The sequence below is a fragment of the Pleurodeles waltl genome, chromosome 7 (assembly GCF_031143425.1).
Source record: "Pleurodeles waltl isolate 20211129_DDA chromosome 7, aPleWal1.hap1.20221129, whole genome shotgun sequence".
Classification (NCBI taxonomy): Eukaryota; Metazoa; Chordata; class Amphibia; order Caudata; family Salamandridae; genus Pleurodeles; species Pleurodeles waltl.
The window spans coordinates 553,631,734-553,658,791 of record NC_090446.1 but is presented as its reverse complement, the minus strand read 5'-3'; positions in this window follow the sequence as shown (position 1 = coordinate 553,658,791).

Here is a 27,058-nt window from a genome sequence, read left to right as displayed (position 1 = left end):
GAAAGCCAAGAATCACATGTTGGATAATGAGAGCCCACCCTACAAAATGTCCCTCCATAACAATAGTGAAACACCGAGTGAGGAGTAGGAGAAAAAAACGCCTATTCCTAAATAATTACAAAGCAACACCTAGAGGCGACCTGGCAGACATGTCTGAAAGATCCATATCAAACATGTGACACACAGGTGGGCCATAGGCCTACAACAATGCCCTATGACGGACAGCAGATACCTAGACAAACACAGAGTACAATGTTAAGGCATCCAAAGGCTTGTATCTTACTGCAAAATTGTCCCAACACAGACACACTAATTGTACCCTGTTTCATTGCAGAGGAACACGGATCTCCTGCTGATCTGCCTGTCCATGAGTTCCCTGATGACATGGATGACGAGACCATCAACGTCCCACAAGAGACCATTGACATGGTCCTTGAAAGCCTCCAAACCCCACCTTCAGTCACAAGGAGGAGCACAGAAGAAGCAGCCACCACAGTAGAACCACCCGCCACCCCAATTGTAAGACCTGCCAGCTCCAACACAGCTGAGGACTCTGACGACACTGGCACCAGCTTCGAAAGAACTGTCGTTGGGGTCCAGCGGGAGCTGGCCAAGGAGGTGCGGGTGGGGATGCAAAATATGGCAGCCAGCCTTGAGGGGGTGCGTTCGTGCATGTTGCCAACTGCTGATCAGGCAGCTGCAATGCAAGCCAGAAATTTTCTCTTGGAGGACATTTCAAAAACACTGAAGGAAATTGGCACAGCTGTCATCCAGTTGACACAACAACTCAAACTGCAAGCCACTCAACGTGTGTACGAATGCAACATAGAACCCCTCAGGGCCGACCTGGCTGCCTACCATCGGGATGTGGCTGCCATTCTGAAAAACCAGCAGGCCCTCCTTGCTGCAGTACTGCCCTTCCTTACTCAACAGGGATCAGCCCCCGGGATGTCTGCCTCCATGTCTTCTAACACTGAGGTGTGTGTTGCCCCTTCACAACCAACAACAACAAGGACACACCAGGCAACACACACATCAGAAGAAGAAGACATGGAACAGATAACATTCACACGCAAGAGTACCCGGAAGCCCTAGTCCCTGCACCATGCCCTACTCTGACCAAGGTCCTACGTTTTGACACATGCCAGTCTCACTACAACTAACCTCAATGACTGTTCGGCAATCCACTGTATGACTTGTCCACCTTGCCAGTGAATGTTTCTCTCCTACCATTTTGCATTTCATGTTCCTCTGCACTGTCTGTGACATCATCCCAGCATGTCAGGAGCATCATCCACACCCCTTCTGTAGGATCACCATGTAATAATGCACCAGAAAGGAGTCAGCAAACATGGTGAATGGACATTTTGCACAACACCACTTATAAATAAATATCACTTGCACACCTATTGTGTCTCTGTGTCATTTCAAAATTCAACTGTGCAGTAGATAACTCCAAAGTGGCTGTGTGGAAACCATGTCGATTCTCTATACTACTGTCCTGATTTCATGTATACTGAATCATCTGTGCAGTGGCCAGGATTGCATCATAGCTTTACTATACTGAGGAAAATAACTGATGAAGGGACTAAGCACACACAATCATGCTGTGTTGGACAGAATGATGCACCATCTATAGCTATTCTACACAACTAATGGTGGCTGAGAAATGTAGGCACCATGCAATACTAAAATTTGAAATTATGCTGTAGAATGAAAGGATTGATAAACAAATTACACTGCATCAATCACCCTTACGGCGTATACTTCCATGAAGGAAAGTCATGCTGAATCAGTACACACATGATGTAGGTCAGCAATGATAGCAACAAGACAAGAGTGTGAACAAATCATCATCTATAAAGCTCTCCCTGAACTTCACAATGCTGTCCGACCTATCTATTTACCTACAATAACAAGTCTGGAAGCACTCTTTGTGAAGTAGGATACATACCAACCCCAAACCTTGATGATCAATGCACACTACCAATGGTGGCTCTCCAACATGGTGGATACTTACCAAGTTAGCACACGGGTAGCTGGCATGTTAAACCTCATAAGCCTGGGGATAGGGAGCATGGAACACAAATGTCATACTTAACATTTCTGCTACACTGATGTCAAGGCCATGAAAAGGTAGCACCTAACGCATCAGGTAAAGGGTTAACAAATTTTTTATTTAAAAGTAGTAATAAAAGAGGCAACTAAGGGAAAGGTAAACCTACACTAATCTAACCTGACTACTACTAACCCACAACTGTCCCTAACTAACCTAAGCTAAACTTACTCTACACATGTAACGAAACGATCTAAACATCAACCCCCCACCCACCATTAAGAGACAAGACACATGCAGGACAACACTTACTAACCTACACACATACTATACTATCCTAAACAAACATATATTTTTTTGTATTTTTTTTTTTTTATATTTATATTTTTTTTTTATTAAACAGGAATCCCAACATTGCCCCCCACCCACCCACCCACACAAAAATATTAGATAGAAAGTATAAGGACCCCCCACCCTCTTACCTAACACTAACTAAGCTAATTACCTATACTTATCCTATAACTAACCCCCCAAACCCAACTAACAGTAGGAAAAGAGGAAAGAGGGGAGAGGGGAGGGGTAAAAGTTCAGGAGGGCAAAATAACTAAAGATTTGCCCTCTGAAGTGTGCGCCGGATGGAGCGCACCTTCTTTTTAACCTCCGCCATGTCCTCCGTCAGGTTGTCCACATTTCGAATTAACCTGTCCAGTTTCCTAGACAATGCCTGGAAGGCTGCAGGGTCAATTGGAGGGTCACTGCTGGTCTGCGTGCCGGTGGAGGTGGAGATTGTCGCTGGAGTGGAGTGGCCATGGGACAGCCCTGCTCCCAACACACGGCTGGGTCCAGGTCTTGAGGAAGATGGCTGGTCCGTCGCTGGGTCCCCTTGGGCAGACCTGGTGGTTGTAGGTGGCACCGTTGGTGGAGCCTGTGGTGTGGCATACCACGCCCCGGAGGCCCGATCGGAATTGTATCTGCGGGCCATCCTCCGATACCCACACTGCACCTGCAGGATGTGCCTGTACCTCATTGCCCTGCGCTCAAAATGGTTGCGCTCTGCGGCACTCAGGTTTGCAGCTGTGAAGAGAAAAGGGAAATATTGAGCATTGAATTTACAGTGGGTTGAATCCCACAATGGCTCATTTGTCCATTACTAGAAATATATTGTATGCAGCAATTGTTACAACATAGTTCACGGAAATGCTCAGAGGAAGTACATGTGAATCATGCATCCCTAAGGTCATATCACACCTAGCATATCCATGTCTCTACATGATGGATGACATCACCCTAAACTACTCATCCAAATCATACCTAAGGCATTTGACATTATGGCACCAGCTCTTCTGCATACTGACTTCAGTACATATGTCATTCTATGTGATTACACTCACACTCCTCACTCAATAGCATTTTTAATTAGTTGTGTGCTAAGATTGAACCCCTGGCCCAGAATCATGTGTCCACACTAGGTGTCAGATGTAGGAATTTAGGAAAATCAACTAGCAAATTGCAAAGCAGAACGGTGTCTCTGACACCGCCTGCGAGTCACTATGGGGTCCCTAAAACCCACCTCATGAACATCAATGATGTGGGTTCCAAGTTGCCCCACCTTAGCAACATGGGCACTCACGGGGATGGTGGCCTGCTGGGACCAGCAGAACTCCATAGACGTGACTGTTTTTAAATTAAGCAAGTTATTTCTCCCCAAGTGTAGGCCGTTTACCGGAAAGAAAAATGAGCTGCAATTATTTTTAAATCACAACAATTGTACTTGGAAATTTTCACGGTAATTATTGGTCCCTTAGACCACTGGCTTTTTTGCGCAGGATTTTTTTAGTCCACTCACAAAGGCTGAAGCTTTACAATGAGGACCCCTTCCAGTCAGCAAGGTGGTTACCATCCACTTCAAGTGGATGATAACAGCTACTCACTTTGCAACCACGTACTCGGTTGCAAATGGGATTGCCTACCACTGTGATTTGCAAGTAGGTCTGGTAAAACCCTTCATTATATCAATTTTGAAAAGCATTTTACTCATATGTACATGACCACCAAAGACATTTTGGATTAGGAAACAGACGTTTGCAAATCCCACACATATATTTATGCCATTTGCAACGTGTAGACATTTTTCTCACTCTGGCCCAAGGTACTAACTCAAGTCACAAAAGGTGTTAAGTACGTGTAACATACTGGTTGCTACAGTCCTAGGTACCCTGTTTCACAGTAACATCCCAGTCTTTGTGGGTGGTGTGGGAAGAACAACCAACAATCCCATGTTCAATGCACACCCAGGAGTGAACAGAAAGTTCAACAATTATGTGCCTTCACACACAACACCTATGAAGGGCTAGCAACACGTTGTAGTCAGCCCAACCTTGTCACATTCCAGGTCCACACATGTCAAAATGTTATGACTTAGCCCAACATAACATACTATTAGTGAGGCATGTTTAACAACACACACAGGGGAGGTAGTACACCCATTCACATGATTCAACTGAACACGTAGGGCATTGCACTCAAGTCACACACACTTCGAGTTCACCTTGTGGAAGTACATGCCCATGGAAGATCCAACCTACAGTGTACACAGTCCATCCTCAACTAGGAAGAAGCACTTGTCATCAATGCCATGTGCCTAAGCTATCTGGGAGACTGTCAGTCTGATATGCAGACTCAGTTCATGGCAAGTCCCTGACCAAGTCTAACATTGACCAGTCTATTCCAAATGAGTCATACCATTCCCAATTGCCGCCATAATTGAATGGGCTACAGCCCCTCAATCTGAGAGATGACTACGTATTGCTTTGCAGAAACATTATTCAAATTTGATATCACACTAAAAGAACAAAGCCAATGAACGGCCAGCACATCAAATCATGAATTCTCTTGAACACACAGTAATCCATCATGCGTCATTACCAAACAATGTAAATAGCACTCAGGCGACACTCACTGTAGGTATCGGGGTCGTCAAAATGGGCCACCTCTCCCACGGTGTACGGGGCTGGTCCACCTGTAAAGCATGAAACAAAGATTATACTCAGACTGGGTGAACGGACAAAAGATTTCTGTTACAATGACACTGTGTGAAAATGACATGGTAATGATAGACTTTCACACATGCTCATCCTGCATGGATCACTTTGTATTCAACATTAACATTGGATGAGTCTCCTGCTCCAGTGTCACACCCTACTACACTCATGCAGTGGTCAGGACAGTCATGTGTCGTCCAAGTTAATCCTCCATTAGTATGCCCCAACAATAATGTTATCCATACATCTCAGCATGTGCATCCCCGAGAGACATTCCAAAACTGGTTCCATGAGGACTGCATGACCACTCACAATTAAACAGGCTATTTGGACAGGGGCAACAGACAGCAAACAGACACACATGTGACATATGTGTGAACAACATGACTAACTTCATGTGACGTGACGGCAACACACATGTATAGCATCATCATGTGTTTCCAATTTTCTGTCTAGCTATGGCGTCTGCATATGTAGGTATGTTGTTTCTACATGACGTACTCACTGGCCATTATGACCAGTGGAGTACAAATAGAGCCGTTCACGTGTTGCTTTTCTGACACAAATGCAACACTACATTACATGCAGCTACAGGCATCTGGTATGTGTTGCAAAAATGATCCATCGGACTGGTAGCATAGGTCTTCATACACATTCTGCAACAAATACACATTAGGACACATATGTATACCTTTGTAGCGCAGCATTTGAAACATTTTGGGACGCAGAGAGGGGGCGACTTAGCATAATACAAATAGATGTTGAATTTATAAAGCTGTCATTGCGTGTACATGTGTTGCAAGAATGGGGATTAATGTGTATAACCATGGGCCTAGGTTTCCCTGGCATTACACACACTCAGCTACTTATTTTGCAGATTCGCTAACAATCATCACATGTTCACACACCGATTTCTGTCATTCCCATGTAATTGTTTTTTACTCACCAACATGGCCACCAATCCGGAGTCCCAGGTGGTCCAGCAGGTCCTGTTCCCTGGTGATCAGATCTGCCCAGCGGTGCTTGAGTTGGTGTACATTCCTGAGACTCCCATAGACCCGGACCAGGTGATGGCGCACCTTCTCCCACCGGATTTTCCTGGCCTCCGTGTGATACCCCTGTATCACACGGCCCCCAGCTTCCAGCATTAGTGGGAGGAAATGGCTTACGAGCCATATGAACCCCCCCAATTCGTCTTCCCCCGTCCTGGACAGGCGAGGCCTACCTGACATATTGAGAGGGATAAGAATGTACCAACAAAATATAAAATATAAAGGGGGAAATGGGGAAAGGTAGAGGTGTGAAAGAAAAAGGAGAAGTAGAAAAATAGCCCAACTAACCCCCCAAACTATGCTACCCACAACAGACTCCCACAGACAATACAAACTATCACAGGTATAGACAAAATAACACTAAACAGACTGAGACAATGTGATACAACAATAATAGATTGACACTAAGACAAAATACAAGGCACACAGGACACTAGAGCAGTAAAACACAGGACAACACCTTTCACACAACCACACAGTCTAGAGAAATCTGAGACTGCAAAGTGAAAGTGAAAGTTACCTCCCAGTACAGATTTTGTAAACAGGATATCCTATTACATCACTTCCTGCATAAAATGGCCGCCGTTTTTATTTTCCCGTTATGCGTCATATTTTCACGCATACACAGTTGTGCGTCAATTTTTTATGACGCATTACAGTGCACATGATGCGGAGTGAAAAAATATGATATGAATATTAATAATTAATACTGTACATGAAATGACCAATATATTGTGCATGTAGCGTCAATTTCACCACGCATACATCATGGGCGTCGTTTTTTTTACACGTACAGTGGTGCACATGATGCGGAGTGAAAAAATATGATATGAATATTAATAATTAATACTGTACATGAAATGACCAACATATTGTGCATGTAGCTTCAATTTCACCACGCATACATCATGGGCGTCGTTTTTTTTACACGTACAGTGGTGCACATGATGCGGAGTGAAAAAGTATGATATGAATATTAATAATTAATACTGTACATGAAATGACCAACATATTGTGCATGTAGCGTCAATTTCACCACGCATACATCATGGGCGTCGTTTTTTTTACACGTACAGTGGTGCACATGATGCGGAGTGAAAAAATATGATATGAATATTAATAATTAATACTGTACATGAAATGACCAACATATTGTCCATGTAGCGTCAATTTCACCACGCATACATCATGGGCGTGGTTTTTTTTACACGTACAGTAGTGCACATGATGCAGAGTCAAAAATATTGTGGATGTAAATAATATTTTGAAGGCGAAATATCAAGACACTTTTGGATACATTTGTATCTGACTCTGCATTGTGTGCACTCATGTACGTGAACAAATTATGACGGCCATGCTGTATGTGTAGAATATGGAGCAAATTTATCCAAATGTCTTCATGTGTTTAGCTTTGGAAAGGTGATTTGTCATGGTCAAACGGTGCGATGTGAGACACATTTGTGTTTGTATATGACAAATGTCCGTACTTTTATGTATAGACGGCCTTCACACTGTGATGTTTGGGATACGTTAACTAATGTATTGACCATATTTGACAACATATTTGGTGTAATTGCTGATGGCTATTTTGAAATGATGTTTTTGATACCATTATGTATTCCGTCTCCAAAATGTGCCCACCTTTATGATGGGGATGCTTTTATCTGTAGTCCTAACAGGGAGTGGGAGAGTCACTTTCAGTTTTTATGGGGCTGACCATGTCCCATTATGATTTTGTGTTTCATATTTGTGTAGGACTTGTGACATGGAGGCCACACATGTGCCTTATGCATGTGTTTAGTTCACAAGTACATGATTCTTGTATGTTTTGGGGGTGGTAGAGGTGGACTTAGGCCCCCAGCACCCTAGGATTTGACCATCCAGAATAGCTACTGTATCCATGGAGTATTTTTATCATATCATGGCAAACCTGCAGCAGCGGGCTAATGTAAGGCCATATGGTATGAATGTCTGTTGACCATTCATTCATCTCATTAGCCCATTTGACGTTTGCAGTAATGATGATTTGGAGCTAAGTTGCATACCATTTTCATATGACTAAGTTTGCAAGACTCTCAGCGTTCACGATGTGATAATGCGAAGAATTTTTTGCTTGTCTGTGTCCCTTTCTGCATAAACTGGTTTAGTGTCATGTTACAATCTTCCTGCTAGGTTCAAACTGGGACACAACTGTGATGGTCTACTTTCAAATATTAGGTTGGTTGCATGACATATGTGTACATGTGTGTGGGAATGTGCATCCAGTATGACCTGTCTGTGTGTATGTTGTCACTGTAACTTCAAGGTCTCCTCCTGAGTTAGTGGCAGCTGATGTTGTTGCAATTGTGTATTGCTCACATCATACACTTGAGAGAAGCCATTGATGACATGTTCACGTACACATGGATGGTCCCACCCTGTCTCTGAACACGTGTGATGTGACTTTCAAATGATCTCCAATTTTGGGCTGGATGAGAGACTGTTTCAGTTGTTTGGATCCGGCATGTGTAATTGTCACATTTGTACTCTTGTTGGGCTCTGTGTATGGTAATGTAACATGTCACATCCTACCCTCTGTGCATACAGTTGTGATGTTTATTTTTGGAGTGATGAATTTTAATGGCATTCTTGATCAATGAGACGACATTCATCTTCAGCTATTTCAAACTAAAGGTGGTCAGAAATGAATAGGCCAAAGCATGATGTGGTGTTTGTTATCCGTGTTTATTTACAAGTGTGGAATACAAGTGATTATAATAACTTAAGTAAAAAAATTGTTCACAAGCTGTTGGCGCCTATGCACTCCTGCTACGGTGTTAGGTTGTTCCCCCTCCTGTTGCAGGCCAGCATCCTCCTCATCATCATCCTCAGGCATGTCTGGGTCCGGTTCAAGGAGGGGAATGTTCCTTTTTACACAAATATTGTGTAATATGGCACAAGTGAGTATGATCTTGCAGACCATCTCTGGGGAGTATAGTAGGCTTCCGCCAGTGATGTCAAGGCAGCGGAACCTTGACTTTAGGATCCCAAAGGTCCTCTCCACAATGCTGCGTGTCCTCTTGTGGGCGTCATTGTATGCCCGCTCAGCAGCAGTATTTGGGTTCCCATATGGTGTCATTAGCCAAGGCTGGATGCCATACCCCTGATCAGCTGAAAGAGAAACACAGAATGGTATCAATTAGATGTAGGAGGCACTGTTGTACGTATCTTTGATGGCAGTAGTTGTGTTGTGTTGTCTGTGACTATTTTGTGTACTAATGTGACAACCTATGGTTGTTGGTGGAAACTTTGGCATTGTTTTTTTTCCTTGTCTGAGCAAGTGTTTGTTGTCTAACTGTTTGTCAGCAGGATGTATTGGTTTCTCAAGTACAGTGTGCCCTCCCTTGCATTGTGACTTGTGACATAGGTGTCCGTGTGTCCTCACTGGGGGTGTGATGATAGTTCCATGCAGAGTTGAAACATGAAAGGGTATTAGAAACGTTCATATGAACATACCCAGGCCATCCCATCCCTTAAAAGTTATGCATTGTATTAGTGTACAGGTTATTGTGAGACTTCCAATTTGCAAGGTGACATTTAGGCAACCACAGTCATGAATGTCTTCACACTAAGCTGTGGAGTAAATTCAAATGTGTGAGAGGTTCAATGGTGACTTGTGACACATGGCTAGTGATGTGAGTACCTCAGTGTGTTCCTGTCTAGGTGTTGCTATTGTGGTGTATGTGTTGTTTATCCTAGAGGGTTTCTGTGCAGTGAGTATATAAGTAGATTTTTGTCCTTACCAACAAGTAGTCCATTGCCATACCGTCCATCCTGGAAGTGTTGGTTGATGGTGCAGTGACGGAAGATGAATGTGTCATGTACACTCCCAGGATATTTAGCCACAATGTTGCTGATCAGTGCTTGGTGATCGACTATGGCCTGCACGTTGATGGAATGTGTGTGCTTCCTGTTGCGGTAGAGGTGTTCACTCGCAGCAGGTGGCACAAGGCGTACGTGTGTGCAGTCGATTGCACCAATGACGTGCGGAAAGCCACTGATGGCGTAGAACCCCTGTTTTGTTTCCTGCTGCTTCTGCACTGTGTTAGGGAAGCAGATGTGGCGGGGTGTCAGTCCAATGATGGCATCCAGTACTTTAGGCAGGAATGCGGAGAAAGATGGTTGTGAGATTCCACCAACCAGGGCACCAGTTGTCTGAAACGAGCCACTTGCCAGCAGGTGAAGTACGGCAAGCAGCTTTGTTTCGGTTGGGATAGTGCGTGGAGTCACTAAAGTGGGGGCCAATTGCTGTTCAATATTTGTCAGCAGCTGCTGAATGGCCTGCCAGTTCAACCGGTACCTCTGGATGATGTCTCGTTCCCTGAGGCCATGCAGGGTTGTTCTTGGGCGGAATATCCTCTCCTGCCTTCTGCGCTGTCTTTGGGGTCCCTGCTGTTGTTGTTGTGGCTGCTGTTGTTGCTGCAGGGCTCTGCGTCTACGTGTACGTTGAAGAAAAAGCACCTCCATGTCTCCCTGTTGCTGCTCTGCTGCTCTGCTTCTCTGTTGTTTGTTCTGTGTGTTCTGATTAAGTACAGGTGTGTTTGCCCCATTTTAACGCCTGCCCTGACCCAGGCGTTAAAATTTCACGATATTCGTGCTTTGCGCCATTTTTTTGCGCCGCCTGCCGCGCGGGAGTGATTTTTGCCCTGGAGCATAAATACCACGCACCGCTATGTGTGTCTGTTTTTGGACGGGAACGCCTACTCTGCATGTCATTAACGCAGGGCGGGGTGCCGCTTCCAAAAACTGGCGCACATAGCGCCATTTTCCTGGTGCGCCAGATCGGGCGTCAGGGTTTAAATATGGGGCAACGTTTGCGCTTAAAGTGCGTCAAAATTTTTGACGCACATTCGGCGCAAACGGAGTATAAATATGCCCCTTAGATTTTTCAGAAGAAACGTTAAGGTCTCCCACCAATCCTTTGATTAGAATTAATAGTGACATGCTGCAGACCTGCCAACTCGCACCTTGCAGCAGTGTGACACAATTCGGTCCTCGTCGAACCGCCACTCAGAAATGAGCCACCATAACAGAGTGAACCGTTAAAAGAACTGGAAACACTTGTACCTAGTAAGTATGCAGCCCATCTACAGAATTTCTTTTAGGCTTATCAAGATCCCCATCACACGCGAAGAAGCTCCAGAGGGAATAATTTGCGCTGTGGAATGGGGTAGGTGTGACTAGACAGTGCTTGAATCAAAAGCCCCTCATGGCCTCTTCCTATTATGGCTCAGGCCTCTCCAACACACCACCCTCTTATTCCTTGCACAGCCATACAGTGGAATTGTTTTCCAAAGTTGGAATGCCAGCGATTGCTTGTAGGCAGTGCCTAATTTGTAAATAACGAGGGCACACAACCCTCCTCAAACACGTGGCTGCTATAATTAAATGTGTGAACACATAATACTGAGGAAGCGTAACCCTGAAGCCATCTCGGGCCTCTTCAATCCATATAAAGCCATTCCCTGCCCCTTCGGCTCACTCTTGCAGCTTTCTACTTTCTCTCTTTGTGACGCTTTTTCGTTTTTCTCTTCCTCTGTCTTTCCCATATGTGTCTTATGCTCAAAGCAATTGCTTGAGGCAGAAGAATAAGCCCCGCCCCTCAAATAAGTGTTGGTGCTCAGCACTGGAAACAACAAACACAAATTAAGCACTGCTTGTAGGGCTGCCCCGCTGGGTCCCATAAAACGTTTTCTATTAAGATTCGAGGCATCCGCTGGATTTCACACCGCTTGAGCTTGGGTTGACTTCGTAGTCAAAAACTTTTGACCTGTTGGCTAATCCTCTACTGTCCTTCCGGAGCAGAGTGCCACTCGCCCTAACAAATTTTGGTGAGAGGAACCATCACGCATGGCCTCCACACACATGGAAAAAAATCCCTTTCTTTCAGGGCCATTTTTTTGTTTTGTTTTTTTCAGAAAAAATGCCGCCAGCTTGACAAAGCATCAGTGCCTACAATGAAGACGCTGTGTTAGTTAGTGGCTCTTCTGAAGGCACAGAGATTCACATCTGCCTTGTGGGAATCTCTAAATGTGGCAGGCGGTCCTTCACCGGAGAAGCACAGGACATGACCTCTCGCTTCCTTCTGATCAGCTAATAATTCTATATGCATGACAGTGTATTTAGGTAATTAAAACAACAAAACGTATTGCTCAGCTTAATGATCGATAGGGTTGTATAACATTTGCATAATTTGATTATGCACAATTTCACAAAAATGACTTGAAATTACACAAAATGCAAATCTATCTTGTATGCTATAGTTTAGCACGAAATGCATCCTTATACCAATATTTTGCTCAAGGATGCGTTTTGAAGAAAAAAACACAAGTGGCACAAGTGGCACGAGCAACAGCTGCTGTTTTAGTTGTTCATATTATTCACCGCACACTGTAAAAATTGTCAATGAACGCACATAATTAGGGTGTGTGGCATAATTGTGTCACTCTTGGAATTCCACGTAACAAGCAAAATGTGAAGTCCATGAAATTAGGCAAATTACACTGACGTACTGAAAGTTTCATCCAAGTCTACTCATCACAATTTGTTTAATCAGAATTGTTTCAATGAAAAGTAAACAAAGCCTGAACTTTCCATTGCAAGTGAGGACTGTTGTTAGGTGAACACCACGAAGAGCAGATGAAAAAATCCTACAGCTATAGAGCAATGAACATTTTCACAAAATGTCAATATGCCTTCACTAAGTCCCACTTTCTGAAAAACATGTTCTATGGCCTTTCCATACTACACTAAATAAATATGTATTATTAAAATAAATAAACAAATAAAATGTATTATAGTTCAAGAATTTGCCATGGCGGTCCTTGTATGGCGGTTCGGCAATGACGGTGGGACCGTCAACACAACCCACTCCCAGAGGACCCGCTCAACGTGGGCTGCTGTGCAGCCCACACAGGTAGGTGGACTGACCGAAAAGGGGAGGGAGTGGTAGGTGCATGTGTGTGGTGTGTGCGTGTATGTGTGTGAACGTGGGTGTGTGTGTCAGAATGGGTTTGCATGTGTGTGTGTGTCTGTATGCATGCGTGGGGATGTGTGTGCATCTATGCAGAGGGGATGTGTGCATCTATGCAGAGGGGGGGAGTGTTGCAGTTGGGGGTGTGGGTGTTTGTATGTATGCATGCAGTGAGGATGGGGGTGTGTGTCAGGAAGTGCGTGTGCGAGTGTGTGCCTGCAAGTGTGGGGACATGTGGGGGTGCATGTGCCGGAAACAGGAATGGGGATTCCTGTTGCCGGGTGCGTTAACACCAGGATTTTTGTGGTGGGGGGACCGCCGTGAAAAGCCTGGCAGCTTGCTGCCTCGTAATATGCTCGGTGGTCTTCGGTATGCCGTCGGCCTGGATGTGCTCACCACTGACTGCAGCAGTCCGACTGCACCGGTGGGACTGGTGGCATTGTGGCGGTTTGTCTTTGGTCAAACTGCCAAACTCGTAATGCAGCAGTCTTTACTGCCGGGACCGCAGCAGTAAGACTGCCACCGTGAGCGCAGCAGTTTTAGGGCTGCCACACTCATAATAAGGGCCTCAGTCTTCCACATGTAATCCCTAATAATTCCACACCATTGACGTTTCTGGATTTTCACATCAGATTAATGAGAGCTCTAGGTGTGAAGTTACCAGTAATGAGTCTGGGTGACTCAGAATGGGACCCAGAGTCTTCAAGCATGACAGTGCCCACGAATATCAAAATAACAAAGCACACAGTTCAGAAAAAAGACTGGCATCTGTTAAATCAGCACACCTCTAGTGGACTCTAAACCAGATCAAGAATTTCTGCTGTAAAATTAGCACTGTACCAGCAGCTGAAATATGGCAGAATGGCAGCAACGTTCCTTATTACTTTTGATAAAATATGGATTCAAATCAGCAAACCAGTCTAGTACTGCCCTACTTTCTCATTATAATAGCATTTCTTATTCCTTTACTATCGACTACAAGGAAAATTATTTAATAAAATAGATAATGCGCCATTTTCAAAAAAATATTTTATTTTAGAAAAACAATGTCTCGTTTAAGTAAACTATGCATGTAACTTATAATTAAATGTATACCCAGTAAGTTTTTTTTAAATGATGAATCAGTGAAATCTCGGGGTTCTGGTGATATTTAAATACATTCGACCTTTGACCTTGTAATTTATCATCAAATTCCCAAATTCCTTTTTGACATTAGATTTCTGACTCTTATATAAACTGTTCCAATATGTACAGTATTTATGATATATCAATTTTATTATATTTTACAATCTGGGATAGCTAGAAAGAGGTGCATCAGGATGGCTTAGAAATCATTGCACTTCTAGGTACCAATGGCACAGACATTGTTTCTGTTGCATTTTTAGGTGAAAAAAATGAAATTCCATGGGACCTATTCACAACCAGCTTTTCGTAGTATGTTTACTAGTACTACTAACATACCACAACATTTTATTTGCTAACCTACATGAGGAGGTCATCCCTCTGGCTCTGTCTCTCTCAGCATTTACGTGCAGAGTTCTCCACCCAGACTGCAGAGTTCACTGCACAAGTAGGCATATGCTTAAGTAGCAAATGTGGGAGGGATGCGGGAGCGGCTGGAAAATTGAGAATAAACAGGATGGGTTCAAGAAGGAGAAAGAAGGAGTTAAGGGAACGCTAGAGAGCGGTTTAGGGAGGGACATGCACCAATGTGTGAAAGAGTAGGCCCATTATTATTCACATATTGCACTTATTTACTTGCTACAGCCAAAAAGATCTCAAACAGTTGTAAAGGTACTCCAGATCAGAGTACCACACATGGGATACTGCAACATTATTTCATATTAGAACACTGGAATTTTGGGAGCTCCATTGTAGACAACATTCCAATATTCTTTGTTCACAGCAACAGCTGTGAAGAAAGGCCTCACAGAACCCGAGGAAGGGGGGTTATTTATTAGAACATTCCGCACTTTATAGCCTTAGAGCCCTTCGTAGCTGGGCTATACCAGCAATTAAACTCCAGCTCCCTTGTTAAAGACCCTCGCCTTCGGGCTTGGACCATTAACGATGGAGCGGGATTTTAATGGCCAGTATAGCCCACCACGGTGGGCTCCAAGGCTATATTAGAACATTGGAATGTTGGGAGCTCAGTTTAAGACAATGGAGTGCTCCATGCTTCTAATGGCTGGTAAAAGCCTGGAGCTCCAGCTTTCCAATGTTTTTAACACAGCAACATCTGTGAACAAAGGCCTAAGGGAGACTGAGGTGATTTCAATCCCCTCAGGCTCCAATAGGCCTTTGTTTTATTTATTAGAACATTCTGCCCTCTAGTTGCGGAATGTTCTAATAGCCTTATATCCCTCTTTAGCTGGGCTATACCGGCAACTCCTAAGTATTTTTACATTTCTTAGAGTACTTCTTTCAGCTCTCCACAACACTGGTGCATTTGGTATGGTATGCTGTAGAGACCGGTCAGGTGGACTTGCCTAGTAAGTGCAGTGATTCAGATGGTTGAGTGACACTTTTTTGCCAATAACAATATTAACATACACAAATATGGTAAATAAAATATTGGGAAAAAAATAATGAGATGCTATAATTCAGCACTAAATGCTGAAATGTTGTTGACAAAAACATCACAGAAAAAATACTAAAACAATACAATTTTGTAAACAAAAATAAAGATATAACAAATATTGACTACATATCAAAACTAGGGAAACATAATGACAATCACAGAAACCAAAATATTAGACAGTAAAAAATCAATGTAACACACAGTATTACATTAAATATATGTACACATATCAAATAAGTCAAAATTAAATTACTATACGTCAAAGAAAGAACAGAAATATTAGTTAGTGTTTACCATAAATAGTGTAAACAAAATTCAATCTAGTTTCCAATCAAACTATGAAATCAAACTTAAAAACAATGAACAAATAATTGCTTTCCCAGTTAACAAATATTATAAAAAGGCCACAAAAATGCTCAGCTAAATGTTTTCCTAAAAAGAATTACAGCAGGACAGCTCTGCCAGATTGCAAACCTAGATTTCAACTCGTCAACAAAGCAGTACATACTACAAGTTTAACTGTAAATGAAAGTTAACAACATTAATAAATAACTAAAAGTATATTAAAATATCAAATAATGAAAACTATGTTACATGTGAATGTCTCCAAATGACAAGTCATCCTCTATAAGATGAAGATGATGATAAAAGGAAGAGCAAATAAAGACGGATATCACCTTACTCGAACTATAAACAATACCGCTTCAAAAGTAAGTATATTAAATAAAACACAAACTAAAAGTAAAGTAATAGTATCACGTAACAAATGTATCTTACTAAACATTAAAAAGTAAACTGACACAACTAACAAACTGAAAACAGTTTCTCTCAACAGAACATAATTAAATTTTGCACATTCAATGTAAAAATGGTAAAATGAACATAACTTCATGTATTTGTTTTCAATTAAAATATTTTCCCATACTCACAGATACAATGTTAAAATGCATGACATTCCAAAAAGGAAAGCTGCTATTAAATTATAGAGAATATTCTTAGAGTAAGGACAGCATCATCAACTAGAAAACACACTGGAAATGCACAACTATCATTCAAGCACATACAGTGGCAGGGCTACCACTTATAATGAAATAGCTGAAAGTATTAGCAAACATAATCAACTGCCAAATAATAACAAAATAGAAGTAAGCAATATTTTACAGGACCTAAAAGAGACCAGTACAAGCACGCAAGCTCAAGAGCAAGAATTCGAAGAAAAAAAATATACTTATCTTTCCTGTTCAAGCAACAGGCAAAGGTCCTGGCATACAAACCCTGAAATGATGAATGTTTTATTATTGTTTATGTATACAGGCTTTATATTTCTGGTGTTTTATTGTGAGAAGGGGTTGTGGTTTTATTTAACCAAGCACGCTGGTAATTCATTTGAATTGATTAATTGTCTTAGAACATAGAATAGCCAGAAAAGCACCTGTAGCACATAAAAATATTTTGATCTAGATATACCTCAAAACCTACTAATAAAACATAAAAGGTTCGTTTGTTACTACATTTCATCCTCAATAACGATAAAAGAATAATGATTTATGTTAACAATGACAATTTACTAACCTTAACACAATCTAATACATGGATGATGGATGCCACTTTTAAGCCATGCCCTACACTGTTCAGTCAAATAAACACAATTCATGGTCAGTATCAAAATACAAACATCCCATTAGTATAGGCATTGATACTTAAAAAGCAAATAAAGTACAATGAACTTTACAATGAAATGTTAGCACTTATACAACAAAAAACGAACAACTATAACCCACGGAAAATTATCAGTTCAAACCATGTTAAAAATCCACCGACACACTACAATTCAGGGGTGCTACTAACAATTTTACCATAGCATATGTTGGTACCTACAAAAATCTGCACTGAGCTTAGACTTTACAACTAACCTAGTTTTGTGCACAAAACAAAACTGCTTATAACGTTAGGATGTGTCTCTGTAACAGAATTCACTAAACACTGATATGCTAATTAAATTCCCCTATTACTAAGAAAATGTCCACAACCACCTCCACTAATGGATCATTTTGAGGGTAGTGGGATTGGTCTCATCAACCGCACAGGCTACAGACGCCAGCCCAAGTGTCACATTCCACGGTGGCACACCTCTGACAGCACCATATCCCAAGAGGGAAAGACAATAAGCACAGTAAATGGGTGGCACAATACTTTCCAAGGAACACATCACAGAAATGACACGACAGTCCACCAATGCCTAGAAATACTTAAAAAAGAATGAAGCTTCCCGGAAATAAAATGAAACAATCCCTTACCCAACTCAAACCAAAAATTTTAAAAAAACTAAACAAATGCACAAACTACTAGCATAGAAAGTGAGACTCTTTCATAACAACCCTGAGCTACCTTAGCCAGACACAATAGCAAGAACCATACTTTAAACACACTAAACAAAACACCATTTAACGTTGCTAAAATACAAACACTCACACTTTAGTATTATGTATTTCTAAACATTAGTAAAGCAAATGTAAAATACCAATACAAATAAAAATAAAAAAATAAAGAGAATTAAAAATTCAAACTAATAATGAAAATGTTCTATTTTAAGCAATAAAACATAAACTATGCAAAACAAACTCTATCATTTTAAATAAGCAAATATTTTTACCACCTACAAAGATAAGCTAACATCATAAAAAGCCATAGGCATATATTTTGTAACTGGAGTCCTGGTAAGCAAATTACGGTCCACCCTCCCCCCCAAAATAAATAAATAATGCGAAGAAAACCCTCCATAGAAGCAAATAATGTTAAATAGGATTCCACAGGTCCAATGAATCTATCCAAAACCTTAGAAATTAGAATGAAATGTGTAAACATTGCAGGAAAATGTAAATGTAAACAAAATAGTAAAAAATTATTTTGGTTATAAAATATGCAACTTTTTTTCAATGAAAAATCAATAAAATGTGACTAGGTTAAAGCTAAAGTCCAACGCCCAATAATAAATACCTGTAGAGAAAAACCCAAACAAAAAATACTTACAGCCCTAGACTTAAACATGGCACAGTAAGGCCTATTACAAAACCGTAAACTAACTAACACACACTACGCTAAAATAATACATTACAACAACATTCAATTACGAAGACTAGCCTAATTAAGTGCCTGATTTAGAGTTTGGCGAATGGGATACTCTGTCACATACAAAATAATAGGCCTCATTATGAGGTGGGGGGGACCATCGGACCGCCAGCCCCATGGAGAGGAGACTGCAGCAGAGCTGGCGGTCTCCCCCCTGGGCCGATTACAAGGTTTCCACTGGGCTGACCTGTGGCCCCCAGCACTGGCTTTTCTCCAGCCTTTTCATGGCAGGGTCCGCTCCATGACAAGGCTGGTGGAAAGAGGACTAGTGATCAGCATTTCGGCGCTGAACTCAACACTGCCGTGGATGACCATGACTCCAACCGCCACCACCCTGTCGGGAACCATGTTCCTGGCGGCAGGTTCAGTGGTGATCCTGCCGCCAGGGTCGTACTTTGGTGATCAGACCACCAGGACACCATCAGACTCATAATGAGGCCCAATGGCATTGTAATACGACAGACAGGATATCCGTCATGTTCGTGATGGAGTAACCCCATCTGCCAAACTCAAACTCAGGTCCTAAGTCTAAACAGCTTCCCCGTATCATTAAGCCCTTAAAAAATAAGTTTAAAATAATATTACCTGACCCAGAGACCAGCAATCAGAAACCGTGACAGCAAACTCCCATGAACAACACAAAAATCAAACAAACTTGAAAAAATAGCAGAATATTGAAAAAAAAATCCAACTTTTAAAAATCACTGGCAAAAAACATTTTTATTAATGCCCAAATGTTATAAACATGTTAAAAATGTGAAAAAAAATCCTGTGTTTAAGAAATGTGTATACATGTATATAAAAAAGAGCTCTATGGTATATTATCAACATGTTAAAAATGTAAAAAGAAATCCTGTGTTTAAGAAATGTGTATAGTTCTATATAAAAAAGAGCTCTATGGTTCTGACTTTAACTCTAGCACGGTTGCCTTGTTATGACGGAATGGACTTCCTCTGTAGGTTCATGAACCATTTTTGGTTAAAAGCACAGCTTTGCCTGTAACCAGTCCTGGGTGTCTTCTTTTTATCAGGATTCAAGCATTTCAGCTATCAGAACCGTTATGAAGTCAAAGGCTCAGCTGGAAAAACATGTTGTTTGTGCCAACAATAAAACGAATTTACTGCATGGTATGCAGTTTTGAGAAAACTACTTTAGCTTCATAAACATTGTTGACAGGGGGATGCCCGCCACTGTCTCTTCTACTGGGCCTGGCCAAAAACCTTGCAGTTTGCTTCAGATCCCTAACGCAGACTGCTTGTGTCACTGCTGCACAAATCACTACAGCTCCACGAGATGTTTAAGCAGATAAACGTAATGCAACTCTGTGTGCCACTAATGATTTTGCTCTTTATGCCCAGTGGCTGTATTATCTGATGCAGTTCTTCCCTAATGGCATGCCGAGGCTGCAGCATCCAGGCACTACTGGTGGGTGCTGCAGGGAGTGTAGCTATCATTGGTGCAACAGGTGTAGGTGGAACCACAGCCTAGGTTTGTGACGTGCAACTTCAGCTCAATTATGGCTATTTGATTCTACTCAACCTAGGTGGGGGAACTGGAAGCCTATTTTTCTTCCTTATCCTGAGGCACATAGCGCACTTAGGGGCAGATTTATGGAAAGTGGCGCTGCACTGCAGCACCACTTTCCCTGCACCCCTTAGCACCCCCCTACCGCCACCATGCTTGCGCCATATTTAAAATACGGTGCACCATGGCACAGGTTAGGGGGTAATAGCATCCTCTTTCATGAGGCTATTGATGTACTCTGCAGGTGTAGTGCAGAATATATTGACGCTACTCTTGCAGAGTACACAGGGCCCCATTCTAAATAATACGTTTTTAAGGTATTACCTCATGAGTTTTGACATTGGCAGGTATCTGATGCTGTTCTGACATAGGAAGTGGACATGGATTATTCCAGATAATGCAGGTCACAGATTTGGGGTGTATGAGACATGTGCCAAGGCAGCTTGAACAGTGTTTGGGTGGAAGGCCTGAAGTACACATTGTACTTGTTTAGTGTGGTGTGTTGAGCCAATTGCATCATGTGCACCATCATGTGGGCATGAAATCTGTAGTCATCAATTGTGAGCAAGGCATTCACCCTTTACATTGGCTAAACACTTTTCTTGTATGACCTGTATGTAGCTGTAGAAGTGTTTCATAATTGCAGGCCACAGTGCCTTTGCCAAAACACTGACATACGCTTGTGTCATACTACCAGATGCATGGTCATTGGATAATGATAGGCCTGTGTTTAGGGAATGTTGTACTGCCCTCTGTCTGTACCTTGGTTTATGTGATGGTGGATTACTCTGGTGTGGTATGTGATGAGGCTCAAGCTAGTTACACGATCCACTTTTCTGTTTGCCTATTCTACAGGACAATGTCTGGCAGGGCCCTTCCATCCGTGGTCTGGGGGACTGTACATTGGTATGTGTATCTTGACTCAATATGAGTCAGCCATTCTTGGCTATGACAGTCCAGACATTTTAACTGCCTATGTGCTGTACAGTGCAACAACATGTTTGGTGTGGCCAGACACTAGTTGCATTGTGTTTGTGTGTGCTATTAGTAATCCTTAGCAGGACAGTGTAGCTGTAACATATCCCTCCTTCCATTAGTATCTTGTGTTTTCCTCATTTGCTTCACATGGCCTTACATCTCTACATAGCAAAATGTGGGACAGAAGCAAACAGACAATTACTTTGTAATAGGTGAATTTATTGAAATATTTGCAGAATATAAATTGGGGCATGACAGAACAGAAAAGTGAAGCATTCAGTCAGGGTGGATGAAATCATTATAATAGATGCCTGTAGGAAACTGGCCTGGTGTGTGGTGGGTACCTACGGTACTTACACCTTATACCATGTCCAGGTAGTTCCTACTAGTGTAGTGTAGGCAGTAGCTATCAAGCCAGGCTCTCTAGAGGTAGCTGTTGATGAGCAGCCAAGGCTTATCTAATAGACATGCAAAACCATTGTAATCACACAGCACTTACACACATGAAAGAAAACACTCAGTTCTACACAAATAAAGGTACTTTATTTTTGGAACACAATACCATAAGTTACTAGAAGGACAACCCTTCAATATGAGGTAAGTAATACACTAATTACATGCATTAGTAAACAGTAATAGGCATAGAAAAGGTTAGAAAACAGTGCAAACCATATACTAAAAAAATGGAATGCAAACAAAGGACTCCCACCTAGGTAAGTGGAATGTGTGGAGGGGACCTGGGAGTACTTGAAAACCACAGGAGTAAGTAACACAGTACCACCCAGCAAGTAGGAAAGCAGGAGTAAATCACTGGCATTTCCCCAAACCACCCAAAAGGAAGGAAAAGAAGAAAAGAAGACACCCACACAAGACTGCAAGAAACCAGTGGTGGATTCCTGGAGAAGAAGACCTGTGGCGAGAGGGGACTAAGTCCAAAAGTGTCAGTGGAGTCCAGGAGGAGTAGGAGCTACTACCCACCCAGCTGTACTTGCAGGAATTGGTCGATGGTGAGGAATAACAGGTCAGCACTGCAGCCTTGGAGCCGGAGAAGAGTTCCTGATGGATGCAGAAGATGTCCCACACTTGAGTGAAGATTGCAGACAGGTGTTGGCACAGGAATTCTACCACCAAGCTTTGGCAAAGGCAAATTAGCAATTAGTGGAAAAGTGGATCTGCCGGGGACCAGCAAGGCCCAGGAGGACTAAACCCAAGAGGGGGAATCAGAGGGGGCCCTCAGTAAGAGCAGAGGCAGCACCCACAGGAGTCCCACAGGATGGGGACACGGAAGTCGCAGATGGAGCCCATGCAGCAATACAGGAACAGATCCCACGCCACAGGAGAACCACACAGAGGGCTGTGCATCGCAGGCAGGACTGCTGGGGACTGGAGCTACCCTTCACCTGAAGATCCCTTGGAGGAGATGTCAACAAGCCTTGGCGGCTGCAAGTGATGCAGTGCATGGGGCACTGTCCTGCATGGGAAGGCAAGGGTTTACCTCCACCAATGTTGGATAGCTGGCAGAGAGGTCCAATAGGACTACTCTGAACTACCACCCATGATGCAGAATCGACGCAGCTCAGGATGAGAGGAGATCCATGCAGCTGATCGTCATTGCAGCAGGTGCATGCAGATGCAGGGGAGTGACTCCTTCACTCCAAGGGAGATTCCTTTTTTCTTCTAGTGCAGACTGAAGACACTCCACACTCGGTGGAGGTAAAGAGGGTAGAAATGTTGTAATTGCTGTCAGGAGCCCTCCTGGAAACAATGCTGCAGAAGAGTTCTCCTTCTTGGAGGCAGCTTATCGGGTCCTGGAGGTTCCAGTCGCAGTTCTGGAGGCCAGAGGTCAAAGTGGAGGTTGCAGAGGAATCCTGCTGGAATCTTGGATGCCGAATCTGAGGATCCACCCAGGAGAGGGATCCTAAACAGCCCTGAAAGGGGGATTGGTCACCTAACCAGGTAAGCACCTATCGGGGGGGGGATTTAAAGTCACCTGCCTGGCCTGGCCACTCAGATGCTCCCAGAGTTCCCTGCCAACCTTGGAAACAAAATGGCACAACCCAGGGACCCTCTGGAGGAGCTCTGAGGATCATCACTGGGGTGGTGATGGACTGGGGGTTGGCCACTCCCCTTTCCATTGTCCAGTTTCATGCCAGAGCAGGGGTTGGGGGTCCCTGAACTGGTGTTGACTGGTTCATGCATAGAGGGCACCAAATATGCCCTTCAAAGCATACCAGTGGCTTGGGGAGGCTACCCCTCTCAAGCCAGTCACATTTATTTCCAAAGGGAGAGGGTGTTACCTCACTCTCCCAAAGGAAATCCTTTGTTCTGCATTCCTGGGCTTGATCAGATCAAGCAGCAGGAGGGCAGAAACCTGTCTGATTGGGGCAGCAGCCTGGGCTACCCGGAACACCCTGTAAGACTGGTGGTACCAATGCTGGGGGTCCTCTAAGGAGCCCCCACAGTGCATGGAATCATACTTCCAATACTTGCAACAGTGTTGGGGTATGTTTCCAACATGTTTGATACCAAACATGCCCAGGTTCAGAGTTACCATTATAAAGCTGGACATAGGTACCTATGTCCATTACACACGTAAAATGGCATCCTAGCGCTCACAAGGTCCAAAAAAATGGGTCTGGAGTTTGTGGGGCCACCTCTGCTAATGCAGGGGTGCCCTCACACACAGGTACTTGCACCCTGCCGTCTGGGCTAGGAGGGCCTGCCATAGGGATGACTTACAGTGGCCTGATGCAGTGACTTGGTAGTGAAAGGATGCATGCACCCTTTCATGCAGGCTGCAATGGCAGGCCTACACAACAATTTGCATGGACTCCCAATGGGTGGCATAATACATGCTGCATCCCACATGGATCCCCTGAAACCCCAGTGCCCTTGGTACCTGGTTACCGTATACTAGGGACTTACATGGGGACACCAGTATGCCAAATGGGGGATGAAAAAGGTTCCTGCAACCATGTTTAAAAGGAAAGAGCATTATCACTGGGGTCCTGGTTAGCAGGATCCCAGTGAACACAGTCAGACACACTAACAAACAGGCAAAAAGTAGGGTAAACATGCTAGAAAGATGCTGTTTTCCTACATTGCCACACCATTTGAAGTCCAAAGTCCAGTGTACTCCTCCCATTGGAAATGGAAGGTGGTTTAAGAACAACCAACAGAGTAAACATGTGGCATACAAAGAAGGTCATTTTGGACGAGGTCACCTGCTGTCTTGCCATGCACATCTCCTGGGTTCTTAGCTGGATGTCCCCACTTGCGTGGGGGGGGACTGGTGCTACAGAGGCAGGGATGTCTGGGGAGGGTCCTTCCCCTGACAGAGCCTCCCTTCCAGTGGCTAGCTCCGATGAAGTAGGGCCTGTTGTTGGTGCACCTAAGGAAGTGGTAGAGTGTTGTTGTTGATCTCTGCTCAGAGTGGTGTTAATGTCCCTCAGAACCCCTGTTAGGGAGGCCATGTTGGTAGTGTGAGCCTCCCACTATTTATGCATTTCCTGTTGGATGTCCCTCCTCAGCTGCTCAATTTCCTGGAGGTCAGAAAGTACATGGCCCATCACACCTTGGGACTCCTGATAGACCCCCAAGACATGGCTGATGGTATCCTGGCCATGCGCAGCTTCAGTGGCGTCACCCCTCTGGCCACAGCATCCCTTCCATGCACCCTTCCCCCACAGCCCTGTCCCCTTGCCAAAGGGTGCCCTCTCCAAACTGGTCCCTGTTCCATCATTGTCAGAGGTATTGTGTTGTGACTCAGGATCCTTGACTGGGGGGCACAAGATGGTTGACACTGTGCTAGAGACACAGGTTGGGGGGTGCATAGTTGCCCGTGATGTAAAGGCAACCAGGCTGGGAGGTGTTGATGTGGCCACAGTGAGGCTCACTGCTGGAGTCTGACCAGGCTGCCTAGGTTGGACAGAACTGTCCTCCACGTCCAGATGTCCAGGAGTGTCTTCATCACTGAGGGCTTCATCCACAGGAATAGTGTCAGTCTCTTCAGTGGACTCTGTGTGGCCAATGGCATCACTACCTGTTGATGTGAAAGATACAATGTTACTGGTTGTATTGTGATATCTACCTCCAAACCTATACACTGACATTTTGCAAAGACCTTGTACGTATTTGATGCTGGTAATCCAGTTGTGACAGGTAAACATGGTATTGGTTGTATTGACATGGGATTTTCAGGAAGATGCCAACTCTCTTTGTTTGAAACAGCTGCTGAGATGAGCAAAACATTGTCCCTTGGGGGAATGGCCTGTGAATGTCATCTTGCAACTAGTGCAGGCTAAGCAGTGGCTGGGCAAGCTAGGTTTTTAGCCCATTTTGAGGGCTAGTCGAATGTGATGCAGGTAGACCCAGGAGTATGTTGTATAGGTGACATGAGTCATCATGTGGTACTACAGTGCTAATGTGTCTGCGGCCAATACCATTCTGGTGATGCTTCTTGAGGCCTTTGGAATAATTGTTTTGCACACTGGTTAGGGTGTCCTTCCTGTCCTCAATAGTTGCTTCTTGGATTAGCAGGTCAAGATGGTGATAGGTAGCCAGAGACATCTCAGAGTTGGGCATGATCTGTATCCTGGTCACTCCTAGATGAGTAAACCTCACATCTGACTTAGCAGGCAAGAGTTTTTGATCAAGTGACCACTGGTGTGGTGTTTTGAGGTGGGTAAACATCACCTCCTGGGAGTTACAGTCATGTCACTGTCTCTACTGCAGACACTTCACAATGTTCATCCTTCCAGGTGTGTGGAGTTCATTTGGGAGTTGTCTACTAAATGGATTTGGGCATGTGAAACAGGTTTTGTTGTTGGAATTAGGTAAATAGGACCAATTGGGCTTTCCATTCTGGTTGCTCCCTCATCTTCCAACCATTTCCGTATGGTATCGGCCCAGGGAAGTGGACTTCAATTGGGATTTCAAAGACATAGCTATTTGGACATATGGACTCTGGGCTTGTGTCTGGAGTGAGGGATACAGAGCCTCCTGGCCTTAGCAGTCAGTTCACTCCCTCTACTACACACACATTACAAATGGTATCCTCACATCTGATTAAACTTACATTGTGATTTGCCAAACTGGGCTCTTTGATCTAATGTACACTATTCTGGTGGTTGGAGTCAGGGAAACAGTGCGTCCTGTGAGTAACAGTCATGTTATTCTATATTCTTCACACACTTGACCAATGTCATCCCACCAGGTAAGTAAACTTAATTTTTGTGATTTGAGAAACAGGGTTATTTGGACAAGGGAGCACCATGATGGTGTTTGGGGTTATGGAAAAGTGCCTCATGGGAGTTGCAGTCATGTCACTCCCTCTACTAGACACACTATACATAACTCATCTCACAGTTGAGTAAACTTCATTCTGGAGTTACCAAACATGGTTATTTTGAGAGGAGAAAACTGTGCTGGTGGTTGGGGGTAACAGTATCAGAGCCTCCTGGGATTTGCATTCATGTCAGTCCTTTCACTTTACACACCATCTATATGTTGTACCCTCAGCTGAGTACACTTCATTTGTGAGTTGACAAACAATGGTATATGGGCAAGTGAACACTGGTCTGGTTTTTGGCATTACAGAAACAGTACCTGTTGGGCTTTGCAATCATGTCACTCTATCTACTACACACACTTGCCAAATAGTATCCTCCCAGGTGAGTAAACTTT